This window comes from Halichoerus grypus, chromosome 9 (genome assembly GCF_964656455.1).
Source record: "Halichoerus grypus chromosome 9, mHalGry1.hap1.1, whole genome shotgun sequence".
Lineage (NCBI taxonomy): Eukaryota > Metazoa > Chordata > Mammalia > Carnivora > Phocidae > Halichoerus > Halichoerus grypus.
The window spans coordinates 92,406,110-92,429,848 of NC_135720.1; the positions used below are offsets into that span (position 1 = coordinate 92,406,110).

General features: G+C 38.1%; 1 pseudogene; it reads left to right on the top strand.

Annotated features, from left to right (window-relative positions):
* Positions 1 to 716: 716 nt before the first annotated feature.
* Positions 717 to 844, top strand: LOC118536056 (U2 spliceosomal RNA; annotated as a pseudogene).
* Positions 845 to 23,739: the final 22,895 nt, after the last annotated feature.

Here is a 23,739-nt window from a genome sequence, read left to right on the forward strand (position 1 = left end):
TGAGTAGATAGGGAGAGGATGATAAACTTGCTAATATGAAAGTTTGAGATAATGCTATTTAATAGAGAAAGGGAACACAGAGGGGTAGGGTTACAGGGAAAAATAATGAGTTCTGGTTTCTTCCACATCCGGTGTGCAGTGCCTACAGGACTTCCAAACAGAGATGCTCAGGGTATGATTTGGGGCTGGGACTGCAGAGGAGGGGAACTGAGTATAAATGATTGTCAAATTTGTGAGAGGCTAAAGTCTTAGAGGCTGGAGCCTTTGCCTTTGACCACCTTGTTCCTAGTGCCTTGCACATTATCTGGCATATATCGTAGGACTCAATAAACTTTTATTATGTAATTCTATTTCTGAAGGAATGAGCATAAAAGGGAAAGACAAGGCATTAAAAAGAGAACCTTATAAATATACTTGGGGCACGATTATATGTAAAGACAGGCAAAAGTAGCGGTTCCAAAAACAAGAACAAGAAAATATTAGAGGAAAGGAAGAGACCCAGGAAAGAGACACATCTTAGAAGCCAAGAGAGCACACAATAATGCGTAGGGGACAAAACAAGAGAGATCTAGTGTACAGGCTGGTAGCAAACAAAGAAGAAAGCTGACACTAAAATGCAAATTAATTTATTTCTAGAACATATTTAACCTATGCGGGCAGATCATCTGCTATAAACTAGTTTTAGGGACTGCAACATTTTAATCTGGTAATTAATTATCGCTTCTCGGCCTTTTGGCTAAGATCAAGTGTAATCTGGTACTTAGTTAACATTTTGTCAAAAATATGCTTTATATTTAGCACTATAATCATGCAAAGATGGTTTCATTTAATCCGTTTAGTTAGTAAGACAAGTGGGACCTAGAGAGACATGTAACATGCTAGAGTTCCCACAAAACAGAAATCCCACAAAACTGAAAACTGCATTGTTCAACAATTTGTTACACATCCCTTCATTACATTGTTTTTCAATGACAAGAGTCTTTCGTCCTAAACTATTTGTAAAAGCCTATCAGAGAGACAGTCCCACCCCCACTCCCTCTTAACGTTAAGTACCCTCTAAACTGATAATTTCCCAACACCCTCTCCTCTGGGGATTGAGATATTTTCTTCTCACATCTGTTTCTGATCTTCAAAGGGCCATTACATTTGTTGGAAATACTTCTCCAAAATGTAGAATCTCTGGCCAGAAACGAAACTTAATCAAATAAGTATCCAGAGAAAGAGAAAAAAAAAAAAAACACTCAGCAGGCATCCACAGGGAATTTTAGCTCCAAGAATCATAGAAACCAATAGTTTCCAAAATCTTTAGAAATCATCTAGACCAAAAGATCCCAAGCTTTACTGCTTATTGGAATCACCTGGGGAATTATTTATATATCAGTGCTTCTCAGTTTTTTCCTAACCCACTTGCATCAGAGCCTAAAGAGCTTCAAAGTGCATCACAGAAATGCACAGATTTAAAGAAAGATAAATGTTATTGTTTGTTAATTTGGTTAGTTGTAGTGAAATCAACTTACGGAGTCCATTAAAAAAAGAATAAATTCGGGGTGCCTGGATGGCTCGGTAGGTTAAGCATCTGCCTTCAGCTCAGGTCATGATCCCAGGGTCCTGGGGTTGAGTTGAGCTCCCTGCTCAGGGGGAGCCTGCTTCTCCCTCTCCCTCTGCCCCTCCCCCTGCTCATGCTCTTTCTTTCTCTCTCTCTCAAATAAATAAAATCTTTAATAAAAAAAATAGAATAAACTCTGGGAGATGATATTGGGCAGGTGGATAGGGAAGAGAATATATTTCCAAGGGAGGAGAAATGGATTTTCTGACTCATGAACTTTGTAGAAAGTGCTAAGCCACTGTGGCATGGTACTTCTGGGTTCTCTTTCATAGCTGCCTACCTGCAGCCAAGGTGCATCTTGTCTGCTCTCTGCCATATGATAAGACTCTGTCTCTGTGGAGTGTGGCCTGTGGTTGGGCCGCTAAGTCTGCCTATGTCAGCAGTAAATTATTAAAATGTGTGCAGCCACACATCACTCAGGTCCTCGAATTGAGCTTCTGTTGGTTAAAAAAAAAAAAAAAAAAAAGATGATAATCTCCCCAAGTGTCTAACTTCTATGTTTTTCTCTCAATATATTTGAGTTTGGGAGGGCAAGAAAAAAAAAGGTTTACTTGTTGGGCCCCTAAAATCCACCTTCTTTTTCCATCTAGGCTTTACCTGGGTCACAACTTTCTCTGTGTTTACGAGAATGTATGTGTTGCAATATAAATTGATCCTCCAAGGTTATATCTCCAACCACACCTTCTTAAGGCTGTCCTGAGCCTCTAGACTGGACAGAAGTAACTTTTCCTCTGATACCCATTTGGAGTCCTCAACTTATTCCTTGCTAAAGTTTATTCCCACTTCATATACATATGTGACTGCAAGCTTTTTAGAGGGAAGAAGTATTATATTTCTCCTTTGTGTCTCTTGGTGCTTTCTTAGTGCCATTCACAGAGGAAGCAACTAATGATTGTGGATGCCCAAGTGGTCCTCCCAAGAAGCTCTGACATCCACAGTTGAAATGGTTTGTGAGTCACATTAATCTCACAGTCTACAAATCACTAACCTCTCCTCTTTTCCAGTTTGATCCATAGCAGGATACAAAGCTTATTGCTGTGAACTCCCACCTCTCTACAGGGCCGCTTTGCCACTGTAAGTTAGGTGCCAATGTGCCCTTGAAGCACTTCTTCTGTCCATTTCACATACAATTATAGCCCTTCAGTTCACCACACATCAAGGGCCCTGGCATCCTGGTGTCATCCATTCTCATTACACTATTGGCCAAGCGTCACGGAATTGTGATAAGCTTGGCATGAATGCCTATGGAAGGTCTCTGTTTCCAAAACTCTTTACTAAACACCATTTGATGTAGAATAAAGCAAGCAGGTGTGGCAATGAACTCTTTCCTAAAGCCAAAAGAATATTGGCTGCTAAGAGGTCCAAATGTCACACCCATACCATAAATAGAGCAAATTTTGCTTTGTTGACCTTTGCATTCTTTAAAGGCTGGGTTCTCTTCTCCGCTATAAAAATCTGTTAGAAAATTGCCTCTTGGAGCCAACTATAAAAACCAAAATATTTCTGTACAGTGTGGGCCTAGGAGGGGAGTGTTAAATAATTCCAACTTTTTAAATATGTTCCTAATGTTTTTCGTGTTTTGTTCAGGGAGGGCGATTAGGCATAAACCCTTCCAGCTGAACTGCAAAGGCATCAGGATGCAGTCTATAATTTAAGACATCCAATAAAGCTGACAAGCAAAGGTGCTGACGGAGACTTGGGGTTAAATAAGCTGGTGGAGTCAAAAATATCAGGATCCGGATACAAAGTAAACATTCAAGGTCGGGATGCAGGTTGAGGCTAATACGGGACACAGGCTCACGGGAGCATCGTTCACTGGCCACCAAAAGGCCAGGATAATCAGAGGCCGGTGTCAGAACAAAGCCTCTTCTTGGGCCATGTAGCACTTACCACTCCTCAGCATCCCTGAGTAGAGCTAGTGCCGAGCTGAGTCGGGATGCCCTGCCAGAACCAAATCATCGTAACCATCACTTTAGTGCCCAACTTATTCCAACAGGAAGAGCAAGTGACTTTAATAATATTCACTCAGTTGAGTAAGAGTCATATGATCTGCAGCGTGCGCGCCGCAGGCTTGTTGCACAAAATGGTGTGTGTTTGCATATACTTTCTCCCATCATTTATTTATTGTGTCATTCCTACCTGAATCTGTCCCTGCGAATTGAAAAGAGACGGCAGATTAGCACAGTGAACAATACACTTGGATTTACTCTCACTTTTTTCCCCCAAGAGAATCTGGCTCAACGTCCTCCTCGAGACTTTGTATCTTAACCAGCCTCTGTACGGTTTTACTTGTCTTTGTGAGGCGGAGAAATGCTGGCATCTCCCGTGGATTAAAATAACTGTAAAAACCCTGATTTGAAAGGGCCTCTGGGCCCGCTGCCTGGCTGCTCCAGGCCGCTGAAGATTTTGAATTCTATTGAATTACAATCTACTGTGGTCAGAGTCAGCGGCAGCGGCAGCGAGGGAGGGAGCACCGGGCTGTTGGCCCCATAGCACCCCTGCGCTGAGCCTCTGCACCGCTTCCCAGCCGCTCTCCGGCTTTTAGCAGCCGCAACAGCAACCCACCAGCCGAGGCTCCTCTCAGAAACGGCAACCCTCCCTCATCAGGGAGGCTTAGCTGCTCCACGTGTTCCCCAAAGCCCAGAGAGGCGCATCTCAGTCAAACATATGCATGCAGGCAGAGGGACAGAGGAGGGCTGCAAGAAATTGTGAAATGACGCTGCGCGCCACCCTGGAGAGGGACAGTAAGAAATGAATAAAATACTCCCTTATACACAAGCGGTTACAAAAGTCGCTCCCCTCCCCCCTTACGTGAGAAGACGTCCCTTCTTTAATATTTATTGAATTTTTTTTTCCAATAAACTTCCATCTTGGGCACAAAGTAATAACATGCAGAAGAGGCAGGAAGCTTAAGTGTGGAAAATGGCATGTGACTTCTGTCACTGTTAAAAATATGTAGTGATTTGCCGCCTTCTGTGATGCCATCAGTTTCATAAAAAGGAAGGCAACTTTCCGATAATGATACATTTTTTAAAGATATATTTAGATCTTTGAGGTAAATTAAACTATTATATGTATAATGTGTTATTCAGCCTATGAAGTATATTATTATAAAGCTTAGAGAATATCCAATTCATATCTCTGCCAACTGCCAAGATAAAGTGCTTTTTACTTATCATAATTGATTCTTTCAGGATAAGTGGATGTAAATATATATATGCATGTTTGGATAATACAAATATTTTCCAATTAACTAAATTTGAAATGCAATAAAATTTTTACATGGTTTTCTTTTTAGATTTTCTTTTAATTTTAATTCATTAGCCAGTGTAGCAGGATAGCAAATATTTAACTCACAAGTTAAATCAGATGTGCAGAGAAAATGTAATTTCTTGATTTGTCTGTAATTAATCAGCCTTCCTCTCAAGCTGGTTGGCAAGGAAAAAAATAACCTACATGTCCAATCTGTTTATCTCATGTCTGATCCTGTAGTTTAAATAGTACCTTTTAGTATCACTCAGTTTCTTTTGGATAAAAGTGCTTCTCAGAGGCTTTCCCTCCTTCTGCTTCTCTCATTGAGTTTGCCTCTCAAGTTTGGGGGTGAAGTAAGACTTGGGATCTCTTGGCTTTAGGGCTAGTTGTGGTTCTTAGAGCCATAATGAGTCTTTGTATCACATCATACTTTGGGCCCTTTGGTGTCAAGGACCAGGATATCCCTTCACTGACTGGAGATCTTTGGACCTTCTGTCATTTAAAGATGACTCTGTCTGGTATAAGTTGTAGTTTATTTTCTTCTAGGTCAGGGCCTGGTAGTGTTCCTAGGGTAATTCAGCCTCAGCTCAGTTTTGCAGTAGTGGTTAGACTCCTTTGAGGTCTACACTGGACTTCCCAGACGTTGTACAAAGTGAAATAAGCCAGTCACAGAAAGACAAATACTGCATGAATCCACTTGTATGAGATGTCTAAAATAGTCAAACACATAGAAGCATAGAATACAGCAGTAGAGGGTTAGGGAAAATGAGGAGTTGTTAGTCAGTGGATATAAAGATGCAGTTGCAAGATGAATAAGTTCTAGAGATCTGCTATACAACATGGTACCTATAGTAAACAATACTGTATTGTACGCTTAAAATTTATTAAGAAGGCAGATCTCATGTTAAGTGTTCATCACACACACACACACACACAAAGAGACACAAGGAAACTTTTGGAGTTAACGGTTATGTTTATTATCTTAATTATGGTAATGGTTTCAGGGATGTACACATATGTCCAAACTCATCAAATTGTATACATTAAATAAATATAATTTTTTTGCATATCAGTTAAACCTCGATAAAGGATTAAGAAAATTAAAATAAATAAACTGGACCTCCCATTTGGCCTCAGCTCAGATGGTCCACTCTCTAGCCCCCCTTGCCCTGGCCCACTTCTCAGCCACTTCTATATCCAACTATGCCATACTGAAACCAAGAGCAAATTGGGAAATTAAAACTTGAGAGATTGAAATCTCCAGAATCCAAACAGAAAAACCCAGGGAAGGGAAATTGGAACACATACCCAATCAATTCCCATTTTTCTCACCTCTTCCTCTTCCATAAATCCCCTTAAGTTTTGCTTTAAAAACATTTCCCCTAGCCCTTGCCCTCCTACCACCAAGCAACAAGACTTGTATTTTTTCTATCATTGATGGAAATGTTAAAGTATGACAGAATTCTATGCACAGGGGTCTTTCATAGTTGTTTGTTAGATATTTTATAGCAAGTGATAAATTTTATAAAAATGATTTTCCCCGGATCTCAAAATTTACTTGAAAATCCCAATTTGCATATTAAAAATTGGCCATTATCTTATTCTTTCTCTGCATTACTTGTAACGAACACTACATTTCTCATATAGGCAACTTGACCTTGGGGGAAGACCCAGTCTTCAGAACTTGGGAGAAGATCTAGTCCTCAATTAAACAAAAAAAAGGATATTATTAAAATGTAAAAAAAAAAAAAAATCCCATTAATTGCTCAAGGCAAACTTAGATTGCATTCGGAAATTAGTGGGCTATCCTCTACATCTCTGCTATCTTAAGTGATTACTATTAGCTTATTAAATTTAAAACACATTTAGAACCAGCCACTTGGTGGAGAATGATGTATCTAAAAGAAAGATTAAAAGAAAGAAAAGTTTTCCAGAGAAATGTACTCTTCATCTTTGGGGACTTAACTATTATATGAAGTAAAAATAGTATCAACAGGGGTCTTCCAACCCTATGCAAAGAGCCACAAGAGAGATGGCCAATTAGAAACTACCCTGCTTCTCCTAGCCCTCTGCTATAGACTGACTGTGTCCTCCCCAAAATTCATACATTAAAATCCTAACCCCTAATATGATGGTGTTAGAAGGTAGTGCCTTTAGGAGGTGATTAGCTCATGAGGTGGAGCCCTCACAAATTGGATTTAGTGCCCTTATAAAAGAGACCCCAGAGAGCTCTCTACCCACTTCTGCCATGTGAGGACACGGTGAAAAGGTAGCTGTCCATGAACCAGAAGTGGGCCCTCACCAGACACTAAATCTGCCAGTGCCTCAGTCTTAGACTTCCCAGCCCTCAGAGCACTGAAAAATAAATTTCTGTTGTTTGTAAGCCAGCCAGTCTATGATATTACATTATAGCATCTCAAAAGACTAAGATGACCTCCTCGGGTTGAGTCTCTGAGAAAAGCTCTGACTATAGAAGTTCCTCTGCTCCACATCCAACCAGAGGGGATGACACAGCACTCATCCACTTTCTTTTAATTAAGGCAGATTTTCTCCAGTTCTGTGAAACATCAAGACCAAGATCATGAAAGCAATGTAATTCTCAGTGTACCTTGTAGAATGACTCTTTTCTGGAGCTTTGTCATTGTAGTGGCTTTTCAAACAAAAACTACAGTAGAAAATATATAACTTTAAATAATCTAACATCCTAGCCATAAAACTGAATCATTAGAAGCTTCTGGTTTGCCTGGAAGAGCTAATTCACATTAAGCTGGTGAAGAGTGTAACGGAGACTCCTGGGGCCCATAATATCCTTTTCTTCTCTTCTGGGCATCCAGCTAAACTACATTTTCAACTCTCTTGCAGTTTGGCTAAGACCATGTAACTCACTTTTGGCCAACAGTATGAGTGAGAGAAATATATGCTATTCTGTGTCTGAGTCATAAATATAACCCACACAAGACTAATCCAGCGGTCAGCAAACTATAGCCTGGTGGCTAAACCCAGCCCACCATATGTTTTTGTAAATAAAGTTTTATTGGAACAAAGCTATAGTTATAGCTGCTTTTCTGTTATCACGGCAAATTTGAATAATTGCAACAAAACCATGGGGCTCACAAAATGCAAAGTATTAACTATCCAGCCCTTTACAGAAAAAGTCTGCAAACCCTGCTCTGGTCCCTCTCTCTTCCCGCTATGCAGTAACTGTAGAGGCTATGTTTGAAGATGTTGGTCCCACAATATAAAAGAAGTCTGAATTCTTGAATTACAGCATGTAACAAAGCTCATCCTACCCCGCTGGGCTTTATGTGAATGAAAAATAAGTTTTTATTGTGCAATGCCACAGAGATTTTAGGATTATCTCTTGCAACCACTAGCATCACTTTCCCTGGAAACCCAAAGGCCATCATGATTATACCTGTGTGCTTTTGGTTAATCATTGACATGCAAACTGGAAGTATGTCACTTTATAAAGGAATCACTCAAAATACCTTCCTTATCAATTCCTGTGACATTACACAGACTCACCTAACTTTTAACTGCACGGGATCCAAACTAGCAGATGATTTTAGAAAAGATCTCTGTGTTCTCAGTCTGCAAAAGTAAAAATTTTGCTGGTTTAGGATAAAATTAAGAGGGCAGGTGACTCTCAAACTCTCTAGGTATCAGTGTGGATTCCTAGTCCCCACACATTGAACAAGACTGTGGAAGGGCATAGCTCCCAACAGGAGCACTTCTCAATACATTTACCAGAGGGCAGTTTACCTGGAAGGCCACACATGGGAAAGATGTTGATCACTGCTACCCAGTGTCTCCCACACGAGACTCAGTTGTGATAGACGAGGACAAGCCCTTTGCAAATGTTACATATGGATTTCCCTAGCCAAAACAACACCTGTTCTTTTTTCAACATGGCAGGAATTTCCAAGATTCTTAGTCACATCATCTGATGTGCACTTGATAACTACAATTTAGATACTAAGGGTAGAAGAGAGAGCATCTTAATCAAGACCCAGAGATTTCCTGACTCAGAGAACATGGAAAAGTAGACCATAAAATGACTCTAAGACCTTCATTATCTCATTTCTGTGCAGCATCTGTAGCTGGAAAAAACACAAGATCGCTTTCAATGGAGCCAAGTAACTCTTCTGACAGTGGGGCATCGATAAGAGGTTAGCCTTGAGAATGAGTTCTCACTAGGACCAGAGTGTGTCTTGATGATGAGAATAAACTTCTTTCTACAAGCCAGTGCCAGGGAAGTCAGAAGGGTGAAACAAAGCAGTCAGGAGCATAAGCACATTTCAGATTTTAAGTTGACCCTTATTGGGTGGTTTTGGATAAAGAAAAAAAAAAAAAGGCAAAACAACAGGAAAGATAGCAAAACAAATCTAAAATTATGCAATCCAAAAAAGGAGGAAGAGATTCCAGATGCTCCACAGCCTACACTACCAAAGACTATTAAATTATTGACAAAATCTCCCCAAGCCTGTTTTTCAGCACGCATGGCAAGCTAGCTACATATCATTACCTTCGAACTGTGGTGTAAGTGTTAATCTAAGCATATTGGTTTTTAACCAGAATTGTAATTGTGAAAGGACACATAAACATTCATTCTGGGTACCAATGTCCTCATGAGAAATCTCTTTAAAATTTATTTCTTTGTGCAGAACACATATAGGGAAAAGTATTATTTTACCTAGGCAAGTTTTTATGGTAGTTATTCTCAGAAGAAACCATTTATTATCTTTTAATCTTTTTTATTGAGTATGATACACATACATTATATTAGTTTCAGGTGTACAACATAATGATCTGCTATTTGTATAGATTGTGAAATGATCACCACAATTATCTAGCTATTATTTTTTAGTCTTACGAGGAGACTGGTCATCAATTGTGACAATGCAAAAAACAGACAAGTAAACAAGCACTTTTTGTCAAAGTATACCCCCCCCTTGTTCCCCTCCCCCCTTGCAAGCATCACTTCCCTCTGTTACATGAGGGGAGAATAGGTGGGTTTTCTGTGAGTCCTTCCCGAACTGCCTGTTCTGCAGTCGCTCTCACCTAGAACAGCAGAGTGGACCTGCCTGGCACCTCCCAGGCCCCTGGGATGGAGGTTGTCCCTTTGTTATATCTCTGGAGAGCTTATATGGGGCAAGTCCCGTTTCCCTTTACTCTCACTTTCTCCTTAGCAACTCCCCCACACCCAGCTATACAGGAGTAGTCAGCTTCACTCAAGGGGTGAAGAAATCTAAGAAAATTATACATGGGAGAAAACTGAAACTATATAGTAAACATGGCTTTTCTGATAGTCCAAAGGAAAAATGTCCTGAAAAATAAACCTTCCTGGGACTCCTTGCTTGGTCACTTCCCACTCGTAACCTTTCTCTGCTCTTCTGAGGTCTGCATGCTTCTGCCTCCCTTGCATTCCACTCCCAACCCTGCATGTGGCTGGAGACCCACCTCATGGCAAATCCCACTGTATGCCCACAGGTACTGTTTTCAAACCAGATTCATCTCTTTTTTTCCATGCAGTGCACATCTCCAAATCAGATTAACTTGGCCTAGAATAAAGTCTTGGAGGGCTTCAGCCGTGTGATCAGTGGTGGTATTTGGCATTCTGCATTTGAAGAATAGGCCCGAAGAATGAGGTATAACATAACATTGATACTCCAAAGACCTCCAGGACAGAGGACACTTCAAGTCTCGTGCCCTTCAAAATTTCTCCACCAGGTGACTTTTGATCACATCTTTTTATTTTCCCAGCCATTGAAATATTTGCTAACCTACACACACAAATACATACACCATCACAATCATACAGACCTCTTCATAAGGTAAGCATTAGTTCTCTGAGAAAGTACAACGCTAAACAGTGTTGTCATTTTGTAAAAGTCTTTCCTTTTTTCTTTGGAATTTCCCCGCCCTGATGTCAAATTATGTCTGCTCAGGCCTGCTGAGAATATAAAATAGCCATGGCTCAGCTATCCTTCTCTTAATAGCTGCTCCCTTAATAGCACAATGACTGGCATTGGGTAAATTTCCAAGTTTGGAGGCAGCAAGACAGCTGGGCCTGATTCACCTTCTCCTGCCTTCCAGTTAAAAGACTTCTGAAAGCAGAAAAAGACTCAAAGTTGTAAGAGAATTTAAATAAACAATATCAATGAAGGAATTACCCAATTTGGGAAATAAGTTATCTCTAAATACAAAGCAAATGAATGGATTTGAGAAATGATTAGCACACAAGTCATGTCTAAAGCATTTCCATATGTGGAGATAAGAGGTGAAAAAAGACTTCCATTACACCTAATTTATACATTTGAAACTGTAACTATAGCCCAGGTAGCTGAGAGTCACTCCCCACCACTGCCATTATACAAAGAAGCTCTTTACCCAAAGGAAGTTTTTTTTTTTTTAAAGATTTTATTTATTCATTTGACAGAGAGAGACACAGTAAGAGAGGAAACACAAGCAGGGGGAGTGGGAGAGGGAGAAAGCAGGCTTCCCGCCGAGCAGGGAGCCCGACGTGGGGCTCGATCCCAGGACCCTGGGATCATGACCTGAGCTGAAGGCAGACGCTTAACGACTGAGCCACCCAGGTCCACCCCAAAGGAACTTTAATATCAGTGTCTCTTTATATCCATTCAGGAGACCACAGCTCCCAGTAAAATAGTACAGGGCAGGGGCACAGCACTTCCTCAGCTGTGACACCAGGAGTACAGCTCTGGTGGTTAAGAATCATAATTCACTGCAACGGTTGACAATTATGATGAAGGCAGTATAGTTTAGCAGTGAAGATTATTAACACTAGAGTCAGATAGATGTGAGTTCTAGTCCTGACTCTTCTGCTTACTAGCTATGTGACCTTGGGAAAATAACTTCAGCTTCCTGGGTCCGTTTCTTTATTTGTAAAAAGAGGACAATACCTCTATGATTGTTTCTGAAGAAAAAATGAGTTAATTTAAGAACTTGTCACAGTGTCTGCCACATGGTGAGCATTTAATAAATAGTATTCAAGAGCAGATAGAATAATCAAATAGTTTAAAACACAGGGTTGAGAGCCCAAGCTTCCCTTCCAGCAAGTGTGATTAGGTTCAGCTAGGTATGACTTAATTCTGGCCAATAGTGAGCAGAAATAATGTGAGGGGCATTTGGATCATGTACTTAAGGAGAGGTCTTCTCCTTTCCCTCTCCTTTCTGCTGCTAGGTGAAATGGAGACATGGTAGTGAGCCATTTTGAACCATACAGATTAGGGCAACACACTCGAGATTGTGAATTAACAAGACCTCGCTCCTCCTGCTCCAACTTAAACTAATTATACTCTATGCCTGATCCACAGCTTTCATTCTGAGACTACCTGCATTTCTCCCCGTAGGTGATTCTTTTTGTTCCCAAATGTCACATTCTTCTCTTATTTCATTCCCTCATTTTGTTTCATTAAGGAAAAATACATGAAAGGCAAACTCTCTATGTCCCTACAGGTCTCAAAATGGTTTTCTCTTCGTGTTGCGTGATAGTTTAACTAGGTATAGAAGTTGAGGTTGAAATTCATTTTTGTGCATTTTTTTTTTTAAAGATTTTATTTATTTATTTGAGAGAGAGAATGAGAGAGAGAGAGAGAGCACATGAGAGGGGGGAGGGTCAGAGGGAGAAGCAGACTCCCTGCTGAGCAGGGAGCCCGATGTGGGACTCGATCCTGGGACTCCAGGATCATGACCTGAGCCGAAGGCAGTCGCCTAACCAACTGAGCCACCCAGGCGCCCCTCATTTTTGTGCATTTTTTAACATACTCCGCTGCTTTCGAGAATCCAGTATTTCCCTTGAGAAGCCATATATTCATTTAATTTAGCATTTAATAATTCTCTTTCATTTGAAGAGTCATGTCATTCTTTAGTTGTGAGAAACTACATGCTTTTATTCCATTTATAACTTTCTCTGTTGAATCTTTCTGCTCTCTCTTTCTGGAAGTCCTATTATATGTTGAAATTTCTGGAATTATTCTGTATGTCTCTGAACTTTAACTCCTATTTTCCCTTTATCATCTTATTTTATACTACAATGTTTCCTTAATTTTTTCTTCCAATTCTTCTATTGAAATTTTATATTTGTAAGCATAATTGTATTTACCAAGAATTCTTTATTGTCTGTAAGTATGGATATATTTTCTTAACCATCAAGTTGTGCCAAACTCTTTATATGGACTATCTTATTATTTCCCAAAATCATTCTCTGTGGAATAAAGAAGAAATATTATTACTTTACAGATAAGGAAAAGAAGCTTAGCAAAATTACATTAATCATAAAAGATCATCTTTTTCAGATCATAAAAGAAGCAAATATAAGTGATAGAATTGGGATGCCCACTCAAGTAGTCTGACTTTAGAATTAACAATTTTAATGACATTATAATACTCTTATTTTCTTCAGATAGAATACAATAGGCTGAATAATGAACCCCCAAAGATTTCCATATCCTAATGCCCCCAATCTTTGAATGTGTTACATTTCATGGCCAAAGGGACTTTATAGATGTGATTAAGTTAAGGATCTTGAAATAGGGAGATTATCCTGGATTATCCAGGTGAGTCCAATGTAATCACCGTCCTTAAAAGATGAAAGAGGGAGGAAGAAGGGTCTAAGAAGAAGCAGAGATCCAAGTCATGTATTGCTGGTTTTGAAGATAGAGGAAATAGTCATAAGCCAAGGAATACAAGCAGCTTCTACAAGCTAGAAGGGACAATGAAATATATTGTCCTCTAGAGCCTCCAAAAAGAATGAAGCTGTATGAACTCATTTTGGACTTCTGAATTCCAAAACTATAAGACAGTAAATTTGTGTTGCCTTAAAATGCTTATTCTGTGGTAATTTGTTGCAGCAATAATAGGAAACTAATATGTAGATCTTGCATATTTTGGTTAGAGTTATTCCTGGATGTTCTAAGCTTTTTGGCTATTTTATTTGTAAAGATTTTATTTATTTATTTATTTATTTATTTATTTATTTATTTATTTAAGAGAGAGAGCGCATGCACATGTTGAAGCAGGGGGAGGGGCAGAGAGAGAGGGAATCCCAAGCAGATTTCCCACTGAGTGTGGAGCCAGCCACAGGGCTCAATGTCACGACCTATAGATCACCACCTGAGCCAAAAGCAAGAGTCAGACACCCAACCAACTGTGCCACCCAGGGGCTCCACTTTCTGGCTATTTTAAGGGACATCCTTTCATCAATTACATTGATGAAAATTCCATTTCTAAATGATGACATCTTTGAAGTGTATTGATTTTTGTATATTGACTGGATGACAAGCCATCTTCCTTAATTCTTTTAAAAACCCTAATAATTTTGGTTAAAAATTTTAATAGGAAATCTTAATGTCAGGGTTCCTGGGTGGCTTAGTTGGTTAAGCATCCATCTCTTGATTTCAGCTCAGGTCATGATCTCAGGTTCATAGTCTGCACTGGGTGTGGAGCCTGCTTAAGATTCTCTCTCCCTCTCCCTCCACTCCTGTCCCCCACTCCCCTGCTTGTACACACACGTTCTATCTCTCTCTCTTTAAAAAAAAAAAAACTTAATGTCTGAAATTACCCATTTCTTCCTCACATTTGTGTGTGTGTGTGTCTCTGATCTATTTATCGATTATTTCTTGCTCTATTTATTGGCTGAACAATATTAACAGTGATAATTTCTGATTTTAATGGCAATGCTCATGATATTTCAAATTTAAGTATATTTGATGGACTTGACTTTTTAATATATTATTAAGGCTATTTGTGCTTATGTTTAGAAATAAAACAGATCTGTAATTCCCTCTTTTTGTAGTATCCTCGTTCAGTTTTCCTATTGCTGATATACAAATCTTGCAGTATTGGCAAGCCCTCCATCTTCTCATATAAAATAACTGTTTCCTTATTTTAAATAGAAATTGCTCTTAAATTCTTCTGGCCAGGTACTTTTTATATGGATAAATTTCTGACTACCTTATCAATATTTCTATCAAGAAACATTTTTAATAAGAGTTATCAGCTCCTATAAATTCAGTTGGGTAGCATATTTTGTTAGAAAATATTCCATTTCCTATAGATTTTATATTTCTTAGCACAGCAATGTACATGTGGTAATTGACTAGCTTCAGAAAAAAAATCCCCAACATTTTGTCTATTTAATCTGATTTAAAATTGATCAGTTTAACTAAACGTAAAATAGTTTCTTGCTACTGTGATCACCAAAGACAGAAGAATTAGAATTTTGGTCATGCCGTATTAGTCTGGTCCAAAGTTGCCAAAGTTATATAACCAGTCTACAATAAATATATTTGGAGCGGGAATTTAATAATTAAAAATAAATAAAAATAACATTTAAAATAATACTTTTTCAGAATTACCTTTTTGTAATGCAAAGAATATTATAAAATATTTTGCAGAAGGATAAACACCCTGATTTTTGCTTTAAAGTGAAAAGTGTATCTTTCCAACCAGTATTTTTATAATTAAACACTAGTAATACAAGTTCCACAGTGAGATCTACTATACATCTCTACATAACATCGACTTTTTCAGGTCTTGCTTTCTAAACTATAAGCATCTTAATGTCAAGGAGTCCCAATGCCTAGAAAGGTGTCCAGATCATAAGCACAGAGGATCAAAACTAAATGAATGAATGGAAAAAAACATGGAGATCACAAATACAAGTAGCATTTATTCATTATTTCACTATGCCCTACTAAATACAAAGAGCTTTGATAAAATAATCCCTTCTCTCAAGTATTTTAAGAGACTAAATTTAAGACTAAACTTTTGGCATTATTTTCACTACAAAAATATACATTTAGAGAAAACTTTTAACTTAAAAGTCTTGTAATTTCAAAATTCACTTATAATTAAGAAGATTAATTTTCTTTATTTGAGAAGTACTAAGCAAACAGAGAATGTGATTTTTGCCAATTTAAACAAGACATGATTTCACATACTCTAATACCCAAGATCTCTTTTTGTGATTGCATGTAGTAATTACTTTTGGTCTTAAAAATCAATACATTTTACATGACCACAAAGAAATCACAAGTGTGAATGACTTGGATATACATGTATGTAAATGTATTGTCCATGAACTCCTCAAAAACAAAAATCGTACTTTGTTCACCATTTTTATCCTCAGTCCTAGTACCTTGCCTGACAAAATGGATGGGAGATTAGAAGTAAGGAAAATGCAGGAAAGGAGGGAAAACAGCAGAAACACAGGAAGATAACATGCAGCAGTGTCTGGCCCATAGTAAATAATAAATATTTAATGCGTGAAAAATAAATGAATTAAAAAAAAGAAATAAGAAAAGAATGGGTTGAGGTAAAAGGCTAGGTAGCTGAGTATTTATTGTGAGAATTTTATAAACCAATAAAATGCATGACTTTTTATAGTATTACCAGACAAATGTTAAACTATTTTATTTTTCATGTTTTGTTTTTATAAAGACCTATGAAAGAAAACACTTGGCAAGGAATTAAATGGTATTCCAGAAGGAATTGTCTTAAAACACTTACAAAATAAAATTTTATGTTGTTTTAATTAAGACTGAGGAAAAAGATGTCATAAAGCTTTTCTTTTGTGTCTCAAAGAGAATCTACAAGCTCAAAAATTTATGAAAACCTTGGGAACTCATGAGTAATGAGTTCTCAAAATTAAAAGAGAGATGTTTTGTTTATTTAAGTGGAACTTGGAAAGTATGTTTCATTCCCATGATTCCTTGGAAAGCATGTTTACCAACTTACAGTTCTTTCTTTAAAAAGTATGTAAGATGAATTACAATAGATTTATGATAGGAAAGGGATGGAGAGGGGACGCTCCAAAGTATAATTTTTGGTTACTATTTATTGAAATGATACCTTGGTTAATGACCAATTCAAACTTATTTTTGAATAAACAGTTCCATAAAAAAGCTGAATTTAAATGAGATTTAACTTTGGCATTAACTTGCTTTATGAATTTCAATACAGCATAGATTATTCTTCTGTGTAGTTCTTGAAGGTAGGGTAAACCCATTAAAAATATTTGGATACAGAAGGAAATGAGTCTTCTTTCTCCACAACTGCACTAAGAATTTTTTGATACAAATGATTTTTTATGACATATGACACAAATTTGTATATGTTTTATGTCATATAAATATTTGTATATATTCATATATTTAAGTACAAATGATTTTATCAGTTTGTTTTCATCATGCCCAATGGAAGGCATGTATTTCCTTTTTTTTTTTTTTTTTTGCCAGTTCTAACGTCTCTAGGTATAAATTCTTGCAGATTGGCAAACCCAACCAACTGTTCTCCCTTTCTCAATCCACCAAGCCCTGTCAATTCTATCTCTGGCAACTCTCTGGCTCCTTCTCTCCATTCCCATTGCCTTAACTGTGGCATCCTCATCACTCCAAACATCACCATAAGCTCCAATCTTATCTCCCTAAACCCTCTCAATCCACCCTTCACATGCAGCCTAGATGGGTTTTCTAGAAAACAAGCTCTCATAATACCTTCTTACTAAAAACTCTTGGTGGTTTCCTGTTACCAAGATTGGGATAGGAGAACCTCCCAACCCTGTCTTACAAGGCCTTTTTCAATCCAGATACTACCCAACTTTCCAAGCTCATCTCCTGCCCCTTCTGTTCCATAAACCCACTTAATTGTCCTTACAGCCAGACTGTCAGCCTTCTGAACACAGCAAATCTTTTCATATCTACCTGCCTTGGAAGGCTCTTATTGCCCAATCCTATTTGGTAGACTTTTGTTATTCAAGCTCCAAGTTCAACTCTTGATTGATGGGAGAGCAGGATTTACAATTTGCTCCTTTTCAAGTTATAACTCATTACATGGTAGGAGACTGAGATAGGTCAACCTCAGTAACATGAGAGAGTTTTAATATAAAAACATTGCACTAGATTCTCTTCTTGCTATGCCAGATTCTCTCTCTTTCTCTCTCTCTCTCTCTCTCACACACACACATTCTCATAGCCCATCTTAGTCCATTCAAGTTGCCATAACCAAACACCATAGACTGGGTGGTTTAAGCACCACAGTTCTCACAGCTCTGGAAGCTGGGAAGTCCACAATCAAGGTGCTGATGAGGTAGGTCCTTTCTGCAGCCTCTCTTCTTACCTTACAGGCAGTTGCCATCTCATAATGTACTTACATGACCTCTTTTTTGCGCGCACAGAGAGAGAGAAAGAAAGAGAGAGACAGTTATCCTTCTGGTGTCTCTTCTTACCAGGGCATTACTCCCATCATGAGGGTCCCACCCTATTGACCTCATCTAACCCCAATTACCTCCCAAGGCACCCTCTCTAAATAACCGTCACACTGAGGTTTAGGGCTTCAAATAGGACTGAACACAAATATTCAGTCCATCACAGCCCCAAATCTACAAAATAAATAGCATTTAATACCTTGCATGACTTGAGCTCTAGGCATCATGTATTCTTGGAATACATATCCAGTATGGATATCCAGTATGGATATCCATATCCAGTATGGATACATACTGGAAAGTATTCCCACTAGTTGTACTACTCCTCAGTTTACAGTTATATAATAAAAGGTTGACATTATCCACAGTTCTTTTTTATCTTACATTGTCTTCCTTCCATTTACTATTGCTTGTTGAACTTGTCATACTAACACCAGCACAGATGTTTCCTTCAAATTAAACAATACCACTCCTGATTTCTAGTCACCAGCATAGTCTGTCTACTGCTATTTGTTCATGATTACCAGCATGTTGGTTTAACTAGTTCAAATGATGTCTCAGTGGTGATTTCTACCCTGGAAAGGAGAAGCCAAATATTTGCAAAAACTCTTCATGCAGATATATAAAAAGTCCACTGAAGTAGACAGGTGTCATTCAAATGCGTAGTACCCACAGCCATTAAAACACAAGGTGTCAAAACATTCTGACATGAAACAAAATTGCTTGTTACTATAGGGATCACATTTTTATTAATATTTTAATGGAAATTTTAAATTCCCTAAAGCAGAAAGGTAATTTTTGTTCAGTTTATTTCCAGAAAGGGAAAAAAATGTATTAACTTCTGTAACCAGCTTAGAAGAGACAAAAATGGAAGGAAAATTGGTGAAAACAGGAATGAACAGAAGTGCAGCCCCTTGAACTAAGCAGAGGAACAAATCCTATAGTTCTGCAACATAAAAAGAAAAATCCATCATTGACAAAAGAGACTGTCTGAGGACACTGGTCTCCTTTGAAAGTCTGGAGAAGCAGTTCAGAATAACAATAATGGCCGTTGCAATGACTACAATTTGTGCATTATAAATGGTATGTTTTTAATAAGTTCTTACATTGATATATCTCTTTGTTAGAAAAATCCTATTTCTCCCCAGGTCATTTTTCATGTTCTTCTCCCCGAACATAGCCTCCTTTCTCTAGCAAAACAGCAATGCCCATATTAATGGTGTAAAATGGATCTGAGTAAAAAAACAAATTGTGTAACATAGCTGTAATAGTTCTGTCCCTGTCAACTGAACTGCAATTGACCTTGGAGGGAAGGTTAGGTGTTACATCCCTAAGGACACTCTTTCAAGCTGAAAAAATGCTGACTGCGGAGGTGACAACACACTGAGGGAGACAGAAGGAATGACAGTTCTTTGTTTTACCAATATAGGTGCTGGGGAATTCACGGTTCAAATGGTAATGCCAGCTTCCCCAGGTAGTCATGAGCCATGGAATGGATTCCCCTTGACAACAAACCATCCTTGTTATACAATGAGAGGAAGCCATCTTTACTTCCAAAAGCTTTGCAACTAGAAGTGACTGTGACTGGTTCTTTAACATATAACATATATGTCCAAATGTGTGTCGTTTTTCAACAGAGACCATTGTAAGCTTTATATGTTTGTTCTATTGGAGATATCATTATCCAAATCACTTCAGGATAAAATGGGGCAAAGCATTCCAAGTAGAGGTGACAGCAAGTGGGACACACTTAGTGTTTTTTGTTTTTTGGTTGTTGTTTTTTTTTTAGATTTTATTTATTTATTTGTTTGAGAGAGAGAGAGAGAGAAAACAAACAGGGGGAGCTGCATGCAGAGGGAGAAGCAGGCTCCCCGCTGAGCAAGGAGGCTGATGCGGGACTTGATCCCAGGAACCTGGGATCATGACCTGAGCCAAAGGCATATGCTTAACCCCACACTTAGTGTTTAGAGAGCACCCAGGCCAATAGAAGCAGAGCGAGGCAGGGGATATTTGCTAGGAGAAGCAGGCAGAGTGGCAGCAGTGGCCGCAATATACCCCACTGGGCTTGATAGGTCATAAAATAGAGTTTAGAACTTAGCTTCAGTCTGATGGAAAGACATCAATCTTAACCAAGGGAGTGATAAGATACATTTAAAAATTCGCTGTGGCTGCTATGTAAAGAACAGATCATGGAAAGGCAAGAGTAGAAACAGAGAAACTATTTGCTAGAAGGCAGGTAAGGTCATGGTGGCTTCCAGTAGGGGGCAGTGATGGAGATGGAGATGGTGGGAAGTGGTTAGATTGAGTTTGTAATCTGTATGTCGTTGGGAAGAAAAGGGACAGTAGATATGAAAAAGAGTAAAGTGTATAAAATAAATCCTTTGTTACTCTTTCAAACATTGAAGATATGTGACTCTTGCATTTCTTTACAATATTTGCCTCTTCTTAAAGAAATATTAAGAAAAAATAAAGAAGAATTGTGCTATTTTAACTTTAAAGTTAGTATACTTTAGCTCCATTCTTCTAAAATTCAGAGTATTCATTTTTTCATTTATTTCATAATTTTTTTAAGATTTATTTATTTATTTGTCAGAGGGAGGGGGAGAGAGAGAGCGTGCACAAGCAGGGGGAGCGGCAGGCAGAGAGGGAAGTAGGCTCCCCGCCCAGCAAGGAGCCTGATTTGGAACTCAATCCCAGGACCCTGGGATCATGACCTGAGCCAAAGGCAGACACTGAACCAACTGAGCCAACTAGGCGCCCCTATTTATTTCATGATTATTTACTGATCACTTACTTACTTACTATACACATAGTGCCATGTTACATAATAGAGATTCAAAGATGGATAAGATACAGTACAGTTCAGCGACAGTGTCAAAACCACAAAATTGTTATACAGCTCAAAAGCAGAAGCACACATAAACTCTTAAGTACCACTTCGTGGAAGTATCTACCACCTCCAGGTCACAGTGTATCCCCCAAACAGGTATTTTTTCCATGTGATCAATCTATATACATTGTAGTAAGGGATAAAATCATGTGAAGTATGGGTTTAGGTTTGGTGTGATCTCATAGATGTACAAGAAAGAAACAATTAGGGGGACTCAGGGAAGATGTAGTCAGCTCCATTCCAGCACCCAGGGAGGTATGTCTTTAAAGAATCCATTATTTTTCTAACAAGACTTCAGTGTCTTCTTTAAAACTGAGGTAATAATAACCACACAAATACCTCCGGAGGTTGTTCTATGGGTCATCTCATCTTTTCTATTTCTATAAGATCTTCCTACAATATTCCAATTATGGAATTTACATAATTTATCTCCTCTCATAAATCTCAATAATCATTCCTTTCATTATTATGTCGTAGCTTGACTCTTCCACTTGAAGTTTTAAAAAGCGAAGATTAAAGTTTCAGCCTTGTACATTTCCACATTAGCTATCCTTTCCCACTTACATTTTAATTCTGTATTTGAGTTCCAATATTATATATCTTTTGTGCCATTAGATTTCAAGTTCCTCAAGGCAGGACTTTGATTAATTAAAATATAGCTATGGTGCCTATATCTAGAAGGCTTAACATATATTAAATAATAATCATTTCAATACCAGAACAAATTAAAGGAAAGCCCAAACTATTTACATTGTACCTTAGGATAAATTCTCTACATAAACAGAAATATTGCACTTACCTATCTCCTTATGTGTATCTTTAAAATATTACTTTATTCTTCTCCAAAAATCAAAAGCTTAGAAAATTAGTTTTTGGAGCCCTCCACTTCTAGCCAAGATGGAGCAATGCCCTGCCTGAAACAATCAAAAACAAAAACAGATAAAATAAAGGAAGCAAGCTTTTAAGACACGGCATGAGGAATGAAGAACTGTGGCTCCTAAGAGACAGGAAACAAATGAAGAAAGCCCTACAGTTGCCCAGCTTACTACTTGAAAGGGTTTCCAAGCCTAGGTACAGGACGGAGGAACCTATGCTGAGCCTGATAATCTCTCTGAGTTGAGGACACATGGTTTTGTGATTCCAGGGTGACTAAAGAGGCTAGAGCTCATAAGAGAATATCAGATAGGACAGAGCTACACGAAGAGAGAAATCCAGAAAACTCAAGTCCCTCTTGAATATTTAGCTGAATACTGATCAGCACTTGTATGTGAGGAAACTACCCAAATCCAGGGAAAGAACCATCTGAAATAATTAAAGGGAACAATGCCAGGTGTTTGCCCAGAACTGGGAGGAGGGCCTATTCTCAGCAGCCAGACTTCAAAACGTCATAATGCATGAGGCATTGGACAGAATATTCAGGAGGGTCTTACCTCAGTAGTGGGAATAATTAGTCCTAGATTGATCATTACCCCAGATCCACCTAACAAATCATAAAAATAAGATGAAAGGATCAAATCGATTCTAAGCAAATTAACTGCAACCCAGAACAAAGCTCAAGAAGATTTACAGAAACACAAAATATATCCAACACTTAACAAGATAAAATTCACAATGGCTGGCATCCAATCCAAGATTATCAGTCATGCAAAGAAGCAGGAAAGTACAACCCATAATGAAGAGAATCAATTGAGTCAGAATTGACACAGATGTTAAAATTATTAGACAGCAACATTGGAACAGTTATTGTAACTATTCCATATGTTCCAAAATTTAAATGGAGACATTGAAAATCTAAAATAAGATCCTTGTCAGGGTGCCTGGGTGGCTCAGTCTGTTAAGTGTCCAGCTCTTGATTTCAGCACAGGTCATGATCTCATGATCATAAGATCGAGCCCCACATCGGGCTCTGTGCTCAGCACAAAGTCTGCTTGAGATTTTCTTTCTCCTTCTCTCTCTGTTCCTCCCCTCACTTGCACACACTCTCTAAATAAATAAATTTTAAAAATCTTAAAAAAAAAAAATCCACATCAAACTTCCAGAGGTGAAAACTACAATGCTGGAGTTGAAAAATACACTGGATGGGATTAAAAGCAGATTTACATTGCAGAAGAAAAGACCAGTGAACTTAAAGATATTATACAAAATGAAATACAGAGAGGAAAAAAAAAATTTTAATGAAAAGTGAATCAATGATCTCGGACAACTTCAAATGACCTAATATATGTGTAATTGGAGTCCCCAAACAATAGAATAGTAAGGGGAAAGCAGAAAATATATTTGAAGAAATAATGGCTGGAATTCTCCAAATTTGATGAAAACTAAACCCACAGATTCAGAACCTCAACAAACTTTAAGCATAAAAAACTTGGGGAAAAAAAAAACTACAGTAAGTTATAGCATAATCAAATTGCTCAAAACCAATGATAAAGAGGGAATCTTAAAAGCAGCTGAAAGAAAAATACACATTACTTATAGGGGAACAAAAATAAGGAGAACAGCACATTTTTCTTCTTTGAAAGGCACAAAGAAATTAAAGTACAAACCACAAACTAGGAGTATTTAACTGCAAAGCCGAGCTCTGATATAGAACCTGTATTTACATTACACTGAAAAAAATAACTCTCAAAACTCAATAATAAGAAAACAAACAACTCAATTTTTAAATGGTAAAAGATTTTTTTTATTATTATGTTATGTTAATCACCATACATTACATCATTAGTTTTTGATGTAGTGTTCCATGATTCATTGTTTGTGTATAAC